The following is a 17,773-nucleotide window of genomic DNA, read 5'->3' on the forward strand; positions in this document are numbered from 1 at the left end:
TTTGATTATCCGGACTATCCGCCGAGGTTAGTCTGGATAATCGGTGTTCTATTGTAATTTCTCTGTCCCTGGTAGGCTCACAGTCTACCTGGGACATTTGAGGGTTAAATGACTTGCTCAGTGTCACAAAGAGCTGTAGTGGAAATTGTTCCATTTCCCTAGGATATCAACTCATTGTGCTAACCAGTAGGCCACTTCTACACTTATTTAAGGAAGAGGCAAGTGTTTGAAAATGTCTTAAATTTGACGTCATCCCTGGTTGCTTCTTATAAAACTGTTGGTCTGTTTGTCAGTTGGCCCTGACAAGTTAAAGAGTGATAAGTCACCTGGAATGGATGGTATACATCCCAGGGTACTGAAAGAACTCAAACGTGAAACTGCTGATCTTCTGTTTGTGAAATGTAACTTCTTACTAAAATTGGCTGTAGTATCTGAAGATTGGAGGGTGGCCAGTGATACACCGATCTTTAAAAAGGGTTTTAGGGAGTTCCAGGAAATTAAAGACTGGTATGCAAAATAGTGGAAACAATTATAAAAAAAAAATAAAATTGTGGATAGAATCAGCATGGGTTCAGCCAAGGGATGTCTTACCTTACTAATTTGCTTGACTTCTTTGAAGGCGTAAATAAACGTGGATAAAGGTGAGCCAGTTGATGTAGTGTTTCTAGATTTTCAGAATGCTTTTGACAAAGTTCCTCATGAGAGGCTCTTGAGAAAATTAGACTCGTGGGATAGGTGGCAAAGTTTAGTTATTGGATTAGGAATTGGTTATCAGACAGAAAACAGGGTAGAATTAAATGGCCATTTTTCTCAAAGGAGGAAGAATAGTGGAGTGTTGCAGGGATCTGTATTGGGATCGGTGCTATTTAACTTATTTATAAATGATCTGGAAATTGAAACGAGTGAGGTGATTAAATTTTCAGATGATACTAAATTGTTCAAAGTTGTTAAACGCATGCGGGTTGTGAAAAATTGCAGGCAGATCTTAGGAAACTGGAAGACTAGTCATCCAAGTGACAGATGAAATTTAATGTGGACAAATGCAAAATCAGGTTTCAGGTTTATTTAAAAATTTGATATACTGCCTTATTAAAATTCAAAGTGGTTTTACATAATATAAAAACAAAGTATAAAAAGAACGTACGTTAGAAACAAATTACAAATAATGCTACAAACAATCAAATGCACTGACAAACATTAACTTACCGATACAGGATGGAGAAGGGCAGAAATACAATTTGTGTAAAGAGAAAGAGGGGGGTTAAAGGACCAAAACAAAAGGAAGGGGAACAAAATATAAATAGTCTAGAAAAATGTAAGCTAAGCTATGCACATTGAGAAGAATAACCTGAATCACAGTTACTGGATGCTAGGGCCCACCTTGGGGGTTAGCGCCCAAGAAAAGGATCTGGGTTTCATTGTAAACAATATGATGAAACCTTTCACCCAGTGTGTGGCAGCAGCCAGGAAAGCAAACGGGATGCTGGGAATTATTAAAAAGGGATGATTAACAAGACTAAGAATATTATAATGCCTCTGTATCGCTCCTTGGTGCGACCTCACCTGTGAAATATTGCATTCAATTCTGGTCTCCTTATCTCAAGAAAAATATAGCGGCACTGGCAAAGGTTCCGAGAAGAGCGACCAAGATGATAAATGGGATGGAACTCCTCTCGTACGAGGAAAGACTAAAAAGGTTAGGGGCTTTTCAGCTTGGAAAAGAGACGGCTAAGGGGAGATATGTTTGAAGTCTACAAAATCCTGAGTGGAGTAGAGCAGGTACATTTGGTTCGATTTTTCACTCCATCAAAAATTATAAAGACTAGGACACACTCGAAGTTACAGGGAAATACTTTTAAAATCAATAGGAGAAAATATTTTTTTTACTCAGACATAAACCAGCACTTGGACATCTTACTAGTCAAAATGTCCAAGTGGGCATTCTCAAAACAGACTTTCTAGATGTCTTTCTGGTTGTTTTGTCTCCAGTGCATCCAAATCTTAAGGGGGCGTGTTAGAGGCATATTATGGGTGGGCTTAGGACTTAGACGCTCCTCATACATAATCAAACCTTTAACAAAATATCCTGGGATTTTTTTAGACGTTTGGAACTAGACCTGTTTTAGAAGCATCTAACGCTGAAAAGATGCCCAAACTGACCAGATGACAATGGAGGGATTAAGGCGTGAGTCCCCCAGTGGTCACCGACCCCCCTCCCCCTCTGAACACCCAAAGATGTTAAAAAACAAATTAAAAAAACCCAGTACATTCTAGCCTGTATTACGAGGAGGTGCTGAAAAGTTCTTAGCCCAAGTAGCTTCAGATGTTAACACAGACATTTGAGCGCAGAGAGTAGACAGGCATTCTAAGATTTACTGCAGTAAATTTCAAAATTAAAGGTTCCAGATACAGATGCCACTTTAACTTGCTTCTAGTGTATGGTGAGCCCTCCAAAACCTACTGTATCTAAATTAAGATGACATCTACAGGCATAAGAGTTATTGTGGTGTACAGGTCAGTACATTAAATTTTGGGAGGGTTTTGGAGGGTTCACCATACAATAGGAGCAAGTTAGTGACATCTGTACTTGATACTTTTAATATGACATCTGCAGTACACTTCTCCCTCCATATTCACGGTTTCTGCACGCGTGGTTTCGCTTATTCGTGGTTTTTCAGATGCTGACTACGCCCCCCCTCCCAATTACATCATGAGTAAAGTTCCTTTTCTTTTACTGTACTGATAAAAAAGTTTAGCGCTTACCAACATTCACTCTGAAAATCACTGCTTTCATGCTTTCTCCCACAAAATTGCAGAAAATCTTTTACCCTCAAAATCGCTGCTTCCCAGCAACTCTTAACACAGGCAGACACTCAGGTCAGTCACTGTGGATAGTGGGTGTAAGTGGTGGGGCCCTGCCATCCCCTCCCCCCGCTTCCTGATCATCCAACATCCTTTCAGACTTGGAGGGGGGGATAGTTATGTTTTTTGCTGAGCTTACGCTTCCCAACACTGTAAGTGATTTGGCGTGACAAGGAGGAAAACACCCATTTCTCGTCTTGTGCAGCCGCCAAACTGCGGAGAGCGTGCTTTGGCACGCACCACTAAAAAAGGGGTGGTCAGGAGAGAGCGAGCTAGAAACTTAGCGAGAGCTGTTCTCTCCAGCTTTCAGCATTCACTACCTTTAGGTTTGGGAATTGTTGTCTTCGTTTATTTTCTTTTTTTTTTCCATGCATCATCATTCTCAGCCTTTCAAGCTTTTCTCCCCCTCCCACCACCACAAATAGTAATAATAGTGGCTTTTTTCAAAAAAACGCAAATAACAGTTGAAAAGTTATTTGCGGTTTCAATACTAAAAACGGCGTTTACACAAACCCGCGAATAACATAAAAGATTAATTTACGGTTTTTTGTATTCGCAGCTATGTTCCACCCGTATCCACCGCGAATACGGAGGGAGAAGTGTAATCCTGCTGTGCTGAGGAATGTTCAGCTGTCTGAACACTTTACTAAGAATGCTACTTGCTTGAACATCTGAAAAACTTGTTTTTGTGCGTTTTTCATGTGGACACCTTTATATTTGAGAATGGCCAAAAAAGATAGGCGAACTAAGAACCAAAACATCTACATGGGTCATTCTCAAAAAAAAAAATAGACGTCTTGCTGTTTTGAGAATAGACATTTTCTCTACTGGATTTCTGGACGTCTTTCCCAAAACATCCAAACTCAGACTTAGACATCCTATTAAAAATGCTTCTCAATGTATAGAATTCAAAAATATCTAGGATTTGACAAAACTGAACTTCATCATTCATTAGTTGTGGAATCTGCCCTCAAGCATTCACGGAGCTCACAATGTAATGCTTCTGCTTCTCCAGAATGAGAAGCCAGGATATTGGACTTTTTTGTCAAACACATTTTCAAATTATCTATGCTCATTAACAGATACAGTTAATGGGAATCAATAACTAAAGTATGGAATCCTATCTATATTAACAGAAACAAGATATCGAGGTAGGAACCTAATCTTTTGTTATGGACTACCAATTTTACTTGTTCATTTATTTTAAATCCGTACTTAAACAGCTGTCAGAGTTTGAGGAAGTCCTCCAGATAAGCTACTACAGTTTCAGCAATTATCTAAGACCTTGTTCATTACAAGAAAGTATATATCTAGTGGATCTTTCAATGCCTTCGATGTTTTATCCAGAACATCTGCGATGGCAATTGCAATGTGCTATATGGCTTGACTTAGAGAGTTTGATCTGGAAACTTCAGTACAAGAACACTTTTCAAATGTTCTTTGTAAGGGAAATGACATGTTTCAGGATAAAATTGAAGAAGGTGCAAATAAGATTAATAAAATACACTGATACTATGACAACTTTATCTAGATTATACATATCTCAGTCTTTCTACTACTACTTATTTCTATAGTGCTATCAGATGCACATTACTTTAACCATGTAAGAGACTCCTTGCTTGATAGAGCTTATAATATAGACAAACAGGACAATTGGGTTAGGGAATTACAGAGGGAGTGACAAATAGACATGGCTACTTTACAGGTGGGTCAGAATTCGGGGTTAAAAGCAGCCTCAAGTAAAATTTTAGCCCCACCTAGAGGGTATTCTGCTTCATTCAGATGTTCCTATACTTGTAACAATCAGCTTTCTTCATCATCTTGTAGACCTGCTCCTCAACAACCTCGTGTAAGACAACAAAGGACATAAAAATCACAACTTCAGCCTCAGTCCACACAGCAGTCCTTTTGACTCCTTTCTGGAGAGAGTTGCCAACATTTCCCTGCTTCCTCCTAATCTTCCCGTCAGAGGTAGGTTGCTCTACTTCCATCACCGTTGAACTCTTAACACAACAGATCAGTGAGTGTTATTCATGGCTGTGCCCTACACTTGCTCAGAAAACCTTCAAACCACCCAACAAGAGTCTCAGCTCTCTCCAGAACCTTCTTCGCCAAGAACTCTTTGGCTCTTCTCCAGCTAAACACAATAGAATCTACCTCTGTGGGAGAGAGGCCGGGTAGTGATGGCAATAATAGTATTAAGCAAGGGGAGGACCCATAGCCCAATATGTATGATACACCCTAAAAGATATAGAAATGCTTCAGAGTTAAAGTAAAAGAATATTGCTTGGTTAGCATTATTGCCAAGTGTTACTTAGTTTTAAAATAGATATTTGACCTAGCTGCAGTAACAGAATAGAGAAAATGCCTAAGTCCTAGAACAGGGAACAGGTTGCTGTGCCCTAAGCTAATGATCTCAGCTAGTTTAACTTTAAATGCTGACAGGAGCAAAACCAATGGTGCATGATAACTAACCTCTTTTACAAAGGTGTGCTATGCTTTTTAGCGCGTGGTAAATATTAGCACATGCTAATTACACTCTAACGCATGCATGTTATCTTATGGACAAGTTAGCGGCTAGTGCATGTGTTGATTTAGCGCGTGCTAAAATGCTTAGCACACCTTTGTGAAAGAGGGCTTAAGTCAGGGGTCTCAAAGTCCCCCTCCTTGAGGGCCACAGTCCAGTTGGGTTTTCAGGATTTCCCCAATGAATATGCATGAGATCTATGTGCATGCACTGCTTTCAATGCATATTCAATGGGGAAATCCTAAAAACCTGACTGGATTGCGGCCCTCAAGGAGGGACTTTGAGATCCCTGAATTAAGTTAGGGAAAATTACTAATGAAATAAGATTGACAAGAAACCATGTGATTGAAACTAACCAAGATACTTTGCTGAAGCTATGCATCTTGTAATTGGATAATAATTTTGGAACCTTAATCTCGAATTATAATTGTACTAATTACATATGTATAATAATGAATGAAGTGATGTCATAAACCTAATAAAATGGGTTACCATACATGACTCATGGAGATTCTTGGATGGTATTCTACCAGTTAGTAGATCGCCAAGAACTCCCAAGGCCTTGAATGTTAAAACTACAATTTGAGTCTGGTAGTTGTTTCCTTGGTCTCCTTCAGAGATGGAAGAAAAGGACTGAGGGATATGAAACCTGTCCATGTAGTTATTCAGAGCAACCAATAGTTCTACTTGAAGTATTTCCTAATACTAAAAAAGTATTCTAGACCTCCGGGGGCTAAACAAATACTTATTGAAGGAGAAGTTTCTCTGGAAACTCTTTTACCTCTACTGGAAACAGGCAATTGGCTAGGTACTTTAGATCTACACTCGTATATCCATCCTTCCTGCTCACAGAATGTATCTTTGCTTCCACGTTGATTCTCGTCTTTTCCACTACAAAGTGTTGCCCTTTGGACTGGCTTTGGCTTCTTGATGCTTAGCATGGCATTATCTTCTTTTATAAGGTCTCCCGTTGAGCTACATAAATCTTGCTGTCTCAAATTTCTCACTTGAAAATTCATTTTCCTTATTATCCTTATGTCTGCATGCCCCGTGAGTGAACATCAAGCTCTTAATGTCAGATCATCCCTATACAAGATTCTACCATGATAGAATAGTAATTTGCACTTATCCAAAATTCTTACCCAAAGTCATCTTGGAATTTCACCTCGACCAATCCATAGTACTCCCTGTTTTCTTTCAAAAGCTTCATTTGCATCCTGGAGAGGAAGCACTGTACAGCATGGACTGCAAACGTGTTCTGGCATACTATCTGCAACACACTAAGAGGATCATCCGAGATCTTTGTGGCTTTTGTCCCTAACAGTCTTGGAGTTCTTGTTTCCAAGAGAACCATCTCCATTTGTCTTGCAAACTGTATCTCCTTTGTGTATATTCTGGCTGAACTGACGCTGCAGGGCCGTGTAACAGTCTAGAGTCTGAGTTATGGCTGCTTCAGTAGCTCATTTCTAGTCTACATCCTTTAAGGACATAAAAAATGACCACTTGGTTCTCAGTCCATATCTTTACTTCACTACTATCTGGAACAAAACTACAGAAGAAACAATCCGTTTGGCAAGCAGTCCTACTTCCTCTCCAACCCTGTTGGCTTTCACCAGGCTCATGTTTATATATCCTTATCCGGAGCCATGATCCTGGCGGCTTGGGCCTCTGTTGGACATGCTGGTGCCCATGGCAGAAAAAAAGGAGAATCTCCCGATCCCCTTTGCTCCAAGCTCCTCAAACCTGCCATTGCTATCATGCTGATAGCCCTTCACCAAATACAGAGCAAGGGATCGCAAATTAGAAACAAAAATAAGTAGAGAAATGTGCACAAAACACATCGGAGGGAAGGCTTCTGGGTCAGTTGCTGGCAGTGTGTAGGAACTGCTGCCGGCAACCTGTTGAAGAGAGGGAGTGCCTGTAGAATCATTGACGGAATTATCCCGTGGAAGTCTCAAAGAAACAACTTCCACCCCTGTGGGATCCCTGCAAGCCTGGAGTGGAATCCTGTGGAATCCCCGACAACCTTGTTCCAATGCAGCTGTCTAGTGTGGACACTGCCCAAAGATTTAAAGTGACAATGCACTGTGTAGTGTCCATACCAGGTTCCATGGATGATGCCATCCACATGTGAGAATAAATGCCTACTATTCTCAACACCTTCTACAGGTAAGTATCTTTGTTTTATCATTTAACACGGGGGTGCCCATATTTTTTGGGCTTGCGAGCTACTTTTAAAATGATCAACCAACAATAAAATTTAAAAAAACAGAAAGCACACTGTACGCAGAGAAAATGTTAATGATCATTTATATTCCACGGGTTTTCAAAGAGGTCAAGGCAGATGACTTTATGCAATGTCGCCTCAGTAACAACTATACAAAAATAGACAAATATACCCCCTCCCTTTTTACTAAACTGCGATAGCGGTTTTTAGCGCAGGGAGCTGTGCTGAATGCCCTGCGTTGCTCTCAATTCTCATAGGCTCCCTGCGCTAAAAACCGCTATTGCGGTTTACTAAAAGGGGGCCATAGTGCAAAATATATACAGCAGATATAAATTCTCAAAATGGACACATTTTGATCACTAAATTGAAAATAAAATCATTTTTCCTACCTTTGTTGTCTGGTGATTTCATGAGTCTCTGGTTGCACTTTATTCTTCTGATTGTGCATCCAATATGTCTTCCCTTCTTTCAGCCTCCTGTATGCTTCCTTTCCTCCAGACCTCATTCCCTCCCCCAACTTTTTCTTTCTCTCTCCCTGCCCCCTCCTCTTTCTTTCTTTTTTCCTGCCCCCTTCTTTCTTTCTTTCCGTCTTTCTTTCTGTCTCCTTTTCTTTCTGTATACCTGTCTTTCTCTCTCCATGTCCCCTTTCTGTTTTTCTCTCTCCATGCCCCCTTTCTTTCTCTCTCCCTGTCTTTCTCCATTCCCCCTTTCTTTCTGTTTCCCTTCTTTCTTTCTGTCTCCCTGCTCTCCCCCAAACCACTAATGCCGCCAAGTTCTGAGCTCTCCCTGCTTCCCAATGCCGTAAAGAGAACGCAGAAGCACCGGGCTGACCAGCCTTCCCCACCCGATGTCAATTCTAACGTCGGAGAGGAAGTTCCGGGCCAGCCAGGCAGCGATTGGCTGGCCCAGAACTTCCTCTCCAATGTCAGAATTGACGGGTGGGGAAAGTTGGTCAGCCCGACGCTTCAGTGTCCTCTTTACAGGGTCGGGAAGCAGATAGAATGCAAAGGCAACGTGAGTCTTATTACTGAGCCCGGGATGGGTTCTGCGATCGACTCGCGTTGCCTTCGCGATCGATCTTTTGGGCACCCATGATTTAACAATTAAAACAGCATGATTATATCTTGATGGAATAATGTAGCAGTAATTGAGTTTCTAATTGAATTGTTTAGTTCATGATGGATTGTAAAATGAGACTGAAATTAATGACTCAGTCTGGCAATTAAACTTTCACTGTTTTTCAAGTGTTATGGATGTGCATGCAAGAATAATTTCCTGTATGTTGAAGATGACAGTAATATGAAATGTTTTTGTAAGGCACTATTGTTTTGTAGTCAGAATCTACTTTCAGAGTTTATACCATTGTAATATCACTTGTCTTCTGTTTTTACAGTTTTACAAGTCAGTGTAATAAGATTGTGTTAAAAATCTGTGCTAGATTTTTTTTCAAATAAAAACAAAAACACTGTGCAGAAGATGATGTTCAAGATGCAGGCTTTATTAAAAGTTCAATCCAATAATCCACAAAAGGAATACCTAGGATCCAAAACGTTGTGTACTGTGGACCCAACGGTCCGTGTTTCATCAAAACTGTCTTCCTCAGGGGTCCCTGAAGGTCCTGATACAGAAACTCGTGGATCAGAGGCTAGAAACGACTCTTAGTAAAATTGCACGGTTGAGAAGGAGTAGCAATATTCCATGCTATCGATCCAGAGTAAGCAGAGACTTCCCCCATATCTTAATAACAGACTATGGGCTTTTCCTCCAGGAATTTGTCCAAACCTTTCTTAAAAATATTTCCTTCAATTGGTTTTAAAAGTATTTCCCTGCAGTTTCATCGATTGTCCCCTAGTCTTTGTAATTGTACCTGTTCTACTCCACTCAGTTGTTTGAACTATATGCGGAAATGGATAGTGAGCCAATGAAGTGACTTGAGAGGGGTGATGTGGGCATGGCGACTGGCGGAAAACAAGTCATGCGACAATTTTGAACGGATTGAAGGGGGAAATGATGGTTATGTGGAAGACCTGTGAGAAGGAAGTTGCAGTAATCTAGGCGAGAGGTGATAAGGGTGTGGATAAGGGTTTTGGTAGTGTGCTCAGAGAGGAAAGGTCGAATTTTGGAGATACAGGCAATCATCGGGTTAAGAATGAGTTACATTTTTAAAGCTGTTCTTAAGTCGCATTTGTATGTACCGTATTTTTCGCTCCATAAGACGCACCCTAGATTTAGAGGAGGAAAACAAGAAAAAAATCATTGTGAACCAAATTCTCCCTGCCAGGCTCTGCACCCAACCCCACACTTCTTGCCAAGCTCTGTACCCTGTCCCCCCTCTGGTGGTCTAGTGGTAGGCTGGGACAGGGCAGGCAGGCCTAGTGGCTGGCAGGCAGATAGGGACAGGACGGGCAGGCCTCCCCCCCTCCCAGGCAGCCCCCCCAGGCAGGCAGGAGCACTCCACCTCCCAGGCCTACACCCCTCCCAGGTGGTCCCCCAGGCAGGCAGGCTTCCCCCCCTCTCAGCCTACCCCCTTCCCAGGTAGGCCTCCTCACAGGCAGGCAGGCCCGACCTCGCCCTCCTTATTTTTAATTCGGCAGGCAGGCCCCCGCCCCCCCCTACCTATTTTTAATTAGGCAGGGCAGCTCCCAGCCTCCCTCCCCCCCACAGTTACCTTTTTTAAATTCCGAGGCCCTCCCTTGCTGGATGCGGCTGCCTGGAGCACTGACAGCTTTCGCGGCTTCCTCAGAGTCTTCTTCCCTTGCGGCACAAGGCTACCGGCCAGTCCCGCGCCGCTTCATGCAAGAACTCTCCTATTAAGAACTCTCTCAGGAAGCGGTGCGGGACCAGGCCGGCAGTCTTTTGCGCCGCTCTGCCGCAAGGGAAGAAGACTCCGAGGAAGCTGTGCCAGCTGTCAGTGCGCCAGACAGCCGTGTCCAGCAAGGGAGGGCCTTGGAATTTAAAAAAGGTGGGGGTGGGGGGAGGGAGGCCAGGAGCTGCCCTGCCTAATTAAAAATAGGTACCGGGGGGCCTGCCTCATCAGCCGCGTCAGCTGTCAGTGCTCCAGGCAGCCGCGTCCAGCGAGGGAGGCCTCGGAATTTACAAAAAGGTAACGGGATTCGCTCCATAAGGCGCACCCTTATTTCCACCCCCTTTTTATTTATTTAACATTTTCAGGTTTATAAATCAAGTATCACTTGTACAGAAAGATAAAGAAAAGCCAATAAGGTAATAAAGTATTCATTCTAATATCTCAAACATCAATAATAAGAGGGAGAATTAGAAGTCCTTGAGCATGCGCAGATGCATGCTCAAGGCAGGCAGGCAGAAGCTGGAAGCCAGAAGATCTTCTAGGCACACGATCTGTGCCTGCGCTGGGTGGGGGGAGGGGGGGTACGTTTAAATTGTTCGGGCAGGGGGGCCGGTTCGTGCGCGGGGGGGGGGGGTGCCGGTTGGAGTGAGGGGGCCTTTGCGAGTGGGGGGGAGCGATGCCGGTTATTGGGGGGGGGGGGGAACGTATCAAAGCGAGTTTCCATTATTTTCTATGGGGAAACTCGCTTTGATAAATGAGCATTTTGGATTACGAGCATGCTCCTGGAACGGATTATGCTCGTAATCCAAGGTACCACTGTATTTAAAGCAAGAAGCTGGGAAGAGAATCAATCAGTTGGATCACTAGATGACTGAGGGATAAAAGGGGCTCTCACAAGGCCATAGCAGAAAGATTAAATTAATTCTTTGCCTTGGACTTCACTGAGGAAGATGTGGGGAAGCTACCGGTGCCAGAAATGGTATTCAATGCTGATGAATCAGAGAAACTAAAAAAATCTCAATAACACTGGATGATGTAATGGCTCAGTTTGACAAATTGAACAGTAGCAAATCACCTGGACCGGATGGTATACGTCCCAGAGTGCTGATAGAATTGAAAAATGAACTTGCAGAGCTATTGTTAGTAATTTGTAATTTTTCTTTAAAAACCAGCATAGTACTGGAAGACTGGAGGGAGGCCAACATGAAGCCGATTTTTATAAATTCTTTATTCATTTTCAAAATTACATTAAGTGTAAAATATATTCATTCACAGTAACAATAAATACATCACTTATAAACAATCATTGGTACATTATATAAATTTTTATCCCTTCCCCTTTCCCATCCCTCCCATCCATATATTCCATTATTATATAATATATGTAATAATAAAATACCCCCCCTACATCCTGAACTGATAATTAAAAGGGAAATAATTTTACTTAATCCTTACAATATTTTGTTAATGGTTTCCACACATCCTGAAATTTCTTAGAGTATCCCCTTTGTAAAGCAATAAATCTTTCCATTTTATAGATATGGCATAAAGAATTCCACAAAAAGTTATAATTTAATCTCCTCCAATCTTTCCAATTATATGTAATTTGCTGAATGGCAACACCAGTCATTATTAGTAATAATTTATTGTTGTTAGCAGAAATCTGACTTTTTGCTCTCATTTCCATACCAAATATCACAGTATCATAGGATAATGCCACTGGGTTATCTAATAAATTATTAATTTGGTCCCAAATTGATTTCCAAAAATTCATAATATATGGGCAATGAAACAATAAATGATCTAAAGTTCCTGCTTCTAGATGACAATGCCAGCATCTATTAGACAAAGAACTATCTAATTTTTGCAACCTAACAGGGGTCCATAACGCTCTATGTAACAGAAAAAAACAAGTTTGTCTCATAGATGCAGACACCGTACATTTCATCCTCCAAGACCAAATGCGTGGCCATTGAGATGCAGTAATTTCATGCTTAATCTCAATGCTCCAAATATCTCTTAAACCAGTTTTTAATTTCTTTTTAGTAAATCCACTTAATATTTTATACCACTGGGCGGCCTGGTGACCCAAGAAGTCTGTCTGAAAACAAAGAAACTCCATACTATAATGATTATTAAGGTTTTTCCAATCAGGGAACCCCGCCTGAATGGCATGCTTCAGTTGCAACCATCTAAAATTTTCTGATTTATTAAGTCCAAACTTATGCTGCAACTGTGAAAATTCAAGCATAGCACCATTAGAAATAACATCATCCAATATACGTATTCCTGCTACCATCCAATGCTTCCAAACTAGCCTTTCTCCGCCAATTTGAATCTTGGAGTTTACCCATATAGATTGACTTGTAGATTTGTAAATTGGAATAGTTGTTAAATTGCTTACATACTGTAAAGTTTTCCATGTATCGGCTAGTATTCTGTTGTCCTTACTGTAGCTAGGCATTTTGATACTGAGCACATGGCACAGACGCAATGGAGACATGAGTTGCCATTCTATCCATAACCAATCTGGGAGTTTTTCTATGAGTTCTGGGAGGATCCAATACATACCTTGGCGCAAAATATAGGCTTGATAGTACCTATAAAAATTTGGAAAATTTACCCCTCCCTCTGAAATTGATCTTTGTAAGGATACCAAAGCCACTCTAGGAGTTTTACCCAGCCAAATAAATTTTAACAGAATGCTATTTAATTTTTTATAAAAGGACCCTTGAAAATATACCGGTAACATACCCATCTGGTAACAAACCACAGGCAAGATCATCGTCTTAATAGTTTGTACTCTCCCCCACCAAGAAAGGTGTAAAGGATTCCATTGCTCACACATTTCCGTAACCTTCTGCAATAACGATTTTTCATTTATTTTCATTGTTTCATCCAATGTATTTTTAATCCAAATGCCTAAATATTTTATTCCATCTTCCTTCCAAAGAAAAGGAAATGAATCAAACAAACCTTTTGTACAGCGTACATTGAGTGGAAGAATTTCTGATTTAGACCAATTTATCTTATAGCCCGAAAATTTCCCAAAATTCTCAATCATTTTAAGTAAACATGGAATGGTTGTCTCAGGATCAGGGCCGCCATCAGAAATTTCTGGGCCCCTTACTGAGCAATCCTATTGGGCCCCCCACGCACCCCCACCCGACGCCCCCCCTTCTTCCATGGGCCGAATACACACATACTTTTCTGCTAATGCTCCACCTAAGCCAGTCCCGTAAAATCTTCTCACGTCCATTGGGTGATTTGGCATAGAGGAGATATTCATAAAAAGAACGTCCGTCAAGATCTTTACTCATAGACTATGCCATTTGCTTTAAATCATCTTCCATCATTAATCCAAATTGCACAATTATTTCTCTGTCTTTGTCCTGAATGGCATCTGGCCACATTGCTGGATCCTTCCAGTCAACAAATTTATGAGCAGGCGTGGAGAACGCATTTTTAAACAAATGTAGTTTATCCTTATACTCCTTATGTAATTTTAATCATCTATGGATATGTTTGTATGTTTATTGTTCAAATGGTTTTATTTATTTCCCCAAATTAATTTTTGTTATACACATTGAAAATATTTGATATTGCGTTTAAATCAAAATCTCAATAAACTTGAAACGAGTGCCCGTGAGATTGTGGGAGGGTTAAATACTCAAAACTTAGAAGAATAACAATTTACTTAAAGTTTTTGCTACGCCAGCTTTCTGGTATCTTTACATACAGTGGCGTACGAAGCATATGTAACACCCGGGGCCCATCATTTTTTGGCACCCCCCCATCTGTAAGAAAAACATGATTTTTAGTAACAAACTACACGTCACACATGAGTACCTAGGAAAAGGCAGCATCTTACATATTGCAGTGAGCAGTACATCAATACACCCATTGTAAAACTAAACAAGCCAGACCAGCACAGATCAATCCTACACCGTCAATCCTAACAGAAAACCATGTCTTTCGAACACACAGAACACAGAAAACACCTTCGCCTAGTATGGAATATGTCATCACAAACTAACCCCTCACTCTTTTACAAAACTGTAGTGTGGATTTTAGCCACAGTGGTAACAGCCCTGACGCTCATAGAATTCTGAACATCAGAGCTGCTACCACCACGGCTGGCGCTAAAAAACGTTCCACAGTTTTGTAAAAGGGGGGATAAAATAGAAATGCACAGTTTCAACGCTCTAGCTCAGAGGTGCCCAAACTTTTTGAGCTTGTGAGCTACTTTAAAATGACCAAGTCAAAATGATCTACCAACAATAAAATAAAAAAACACAAAGCACACTATACGCTGAGAAAATGTTAATTATCATTCCTATTCTGGGTTTTTTTCAAAGAGGTCAAGGCAGATGACTCTATGCATTGTCACCTTAGTAACAACCATACAAAAATAGACAAATATACCCTCCATCCTTTTTATTAAATCACAATAGCAGTTTTTAGCGCAGGGAGATGAGCTGAATGCCTAGCGCTGCTCTTGACGCTCATAGGCTCCCTGCGCTAAAAACCACTATTGCGGTTTAGTAAAAGGGGACCATATTGTAAAATATAGACAGCAGATATAAATTCAGAACTGTGCATAGTAAGTGAAGGGAAGTTTTCATCTCTGGAAATTTACCCAGTTAACTATTAAGTTATTTGGGCAAATTCCTTTGAAAACTGTGGTAATACTGCCTCCACTTTGCTAAATTTAAAATAAAATCATTTTTCCTACCTTGTCTGGTGATTTCATGAGTCTCTGGTTGCACTTTCTTCTTCTGACTGTGCATTCAATCTTTCTTCCCTTCTTTCAGCCTGCATGCTTCCTCTCCTCCACACCTCATTCCCTCCCCCAACTTTTTTTTCCTCTCTTCATGCCCCCTTTCTTTTTTTTCTGTTTCTCTTCTTTCCTTTTGTTTCCCTGCCTGCCCCCTTTCTTTCTTTCTCCCTGCCGTTCCCCAAGCCACTGCCATCGGGGAACAGGACCCACCCATGGATAATAGGCCCCCAAGCCGACGCCGACACCGACGCATGCTCTCCCTGCTTCGGGCCGATCAGTCTTCCTCTCTCCGATGTCAATTCTGCCGTTGGAGAGGAAGTTCCGCCCAGCCAGGCAGCGATTGGCTGGCCCGAACTTCCTCTCCGACTGCAGAATTGACGTCGGGGAGAGGAAGACTGATCGGCCCAATAGATTAGATCGCCAAGACAAAGTGAGTCCTGGGTGATCGACTCACTTTGCCTTGGCGAGCTACTGGCGCCCCTGCCTTAGAACACTGCCTAGGACCCTGGGGGAGCCCGGGCCCCCTGTCAGCTCCGGGCCCCTGAATGCAGGACTGGTAGTACTGCCCTGATGGCGGCCCTGCTCAGGATTCCTTAAATAGAGCAAAATATCATCTGCATAAGCCAAGATCTTATACTCTCGATCCTTATGAGGAATACCCTGAATCTCCTCCGCTTGCTGAATAGCTAATAACAAGGGTTCCAAAACAATATCAAAAAGCAAAGGAGATAAGGGACAACCTTGTCTAACCCCCCGTTGCAACCTAAATCCTTCTGAAAAATTGTTATTAATATACAATTTAGCAACAGGGGAGCTATACAATGTTTGAACCATTTGTATAAATCCTGGGCCAATACCAAACCATACCAACGTTTGGTACATGAAGGTCCATTCAACACGATCAAAGGCCTTCTTTGCATCAAGAGATACAGAAAAAACCGGATCATTTAAGGCTTTTGACAAATTCAGCATATGACATGCAAGCCTAGTGTTGTTAGAAGAATGCCTTTGAGCAACGAATCCTGTTTGGTGCGTTCCAATAATAAAAGGGAGAGCTTTAGCCAAACGTATAGCCAAAATTTTAGCTAACAGTTTTCCATCAACATTAATTAAAGAAATAGGCCTGTAGTTTGAAACCACTGTAGGATCTTTATTTGGCTTAGGCAAAACTATGGTTAACGATTCTGCCATGGTACCTGTAATACAACCTTTATTTAGTTGAGACTGAAATAAATTTAGCAGATATGGCAACAGGGTAATTTGGAATGATTTATAAAACTCAGCTGTAAAACCATCACCACCTGGAGCGGATCCAACTCTAAGGGACCTCAATGCTATCTGCAATTCATTTATCGAAATTGGTTTTTCTAACTTTCTTTTATATGATCAGGAACCTTCGGTCCTTCAATTAAATTTAAAAATTCGACTCCTTCCTTTTCTTTATCTAAATAAGGCTCAGAAGAATATAGATCTTTATAAAACTTCAAAAATTGTTTTAAAATAGAATCAATTTGAGAATAAGAATTCCCTTTATCATCTTTAATTGCAATTATCTTAGTTTTCCTTTTTTTTTGCTTTCAAATAATTCGCCAATAATCTTCCCGCCTTATTTGAATTTCCATAATACAATGCTTGTTGAGAAAATAGATCTTTTCTAATCAGTTTGGAAGAAATCTCATTATACTTTCCTTTCACTTTCAAGAGGTCTTGTAATGTAGAATATTCCCATTTATCTACTAATTTTGATTCTAATATCTTTATTTTTTGTTCCAAATTAGAAAATTGTTTTTTAATTTGTTTTTTAATATAAGCCGAAAATGAAATAATTTCATGGTTGCCTTAAAAGCATCCCATAACGTTTCCATAGAAACATCTTCCGTATTATTAATATGAAAATATTAATTCATTTTCACTTGCATTTCCTCTATGAAATTTGGTTCCACCAGCAATGTATTATCAAATCTCCATACAGGTCTACTATCCTCTTGATCAAGTATTTTAATTTTAATCCACACTCCCCCATGATCAGACAAAATAATTGGATCTATGGAGGCATGTGTTACTTGTTGAACTAATGAATCTGAGACAAATATATAATCTATTCTTGAAAAAGATTTATGCACATGGGAGCAAAACGAAAATTCCTGATCATTAAAATGAAAAATTCTCCATATATCTTTCAGATCACAATTTTGTACCAAATTATCTAAGCCTAATGATTTCATAACTCTACTAGGTTTTTTATCCATAATAGGATCAATAACAGCATTGAAATCCCCAGCCACTACTAAATTAGAAGCAGCCAGTGGTAACAACAATTGTTGTAAAGATTTTAAAAATTCGGGATCCAAGATGGCCGCAGACCCTACCGGCTGAGTAACACGCCGAAGAGTCTTACCTCTAACAACTTTTAATCCGCTGCCCGAGACTTCTGCTTCTTTCTTCATGCCGAAACGAAGAGGACGCAGTGCCGCTGCAGCCTCGCGGCAGTCCGGTGCAGCAGTGTTCGGCAACATTGAGGAGATCCTCCGACGTATGCAGGAGACACCCCGGGCGTCGGGGTACCGCTGG

The 17,773-nt window shown here is 40.9% G+C and overlaps 1 protein-coding gene across 5 annotated transcripts in view; it reads left to right on the forward strand.

The window, feature by feature from the left end:
• The window catches only part of PJA2 (praja ring finger ubiquitin ligase 2), a 162,632-nt gene that overhangs the window by 13,289 nt on the left and 131,570 nt on the right, over window positions 1–17,773 (forward strand). For 2 of the 5 annotated variants that reach the window (XM_033929140.1, XM_033929141.1), the window contains exon 2: window positions 4,690–4,833. The exons of 2 other annotated variants lie outside the window; for them this stretch is intronic. The gene's annotated coding sequence lies outside the window, so the exon portion shown is untranslated. Of the gene's footprint in view, window positions 1–3,922; window positions 4,014–4,689; window positions 4,834–17,773 lie in introns of those variants that run through there. One more of the 5 variants, XM_033929142.1, reaches the window with a different exon arrangement.

Source organism: Geotrypetes seraphini, chromosome 1, assembly GCF_902459505.1.
Source record: "Geotrypetes seraphini chromosome 1, aGeoSer1.1, whole genome shotgun sequence".
NCBI classification, from domain to species: Eukaryota; Metazoa; Chordata; class Amphibia; order Gymnophiona; family Dermophiidae; genus Geotrypetes; species Geotrypetes seraphini.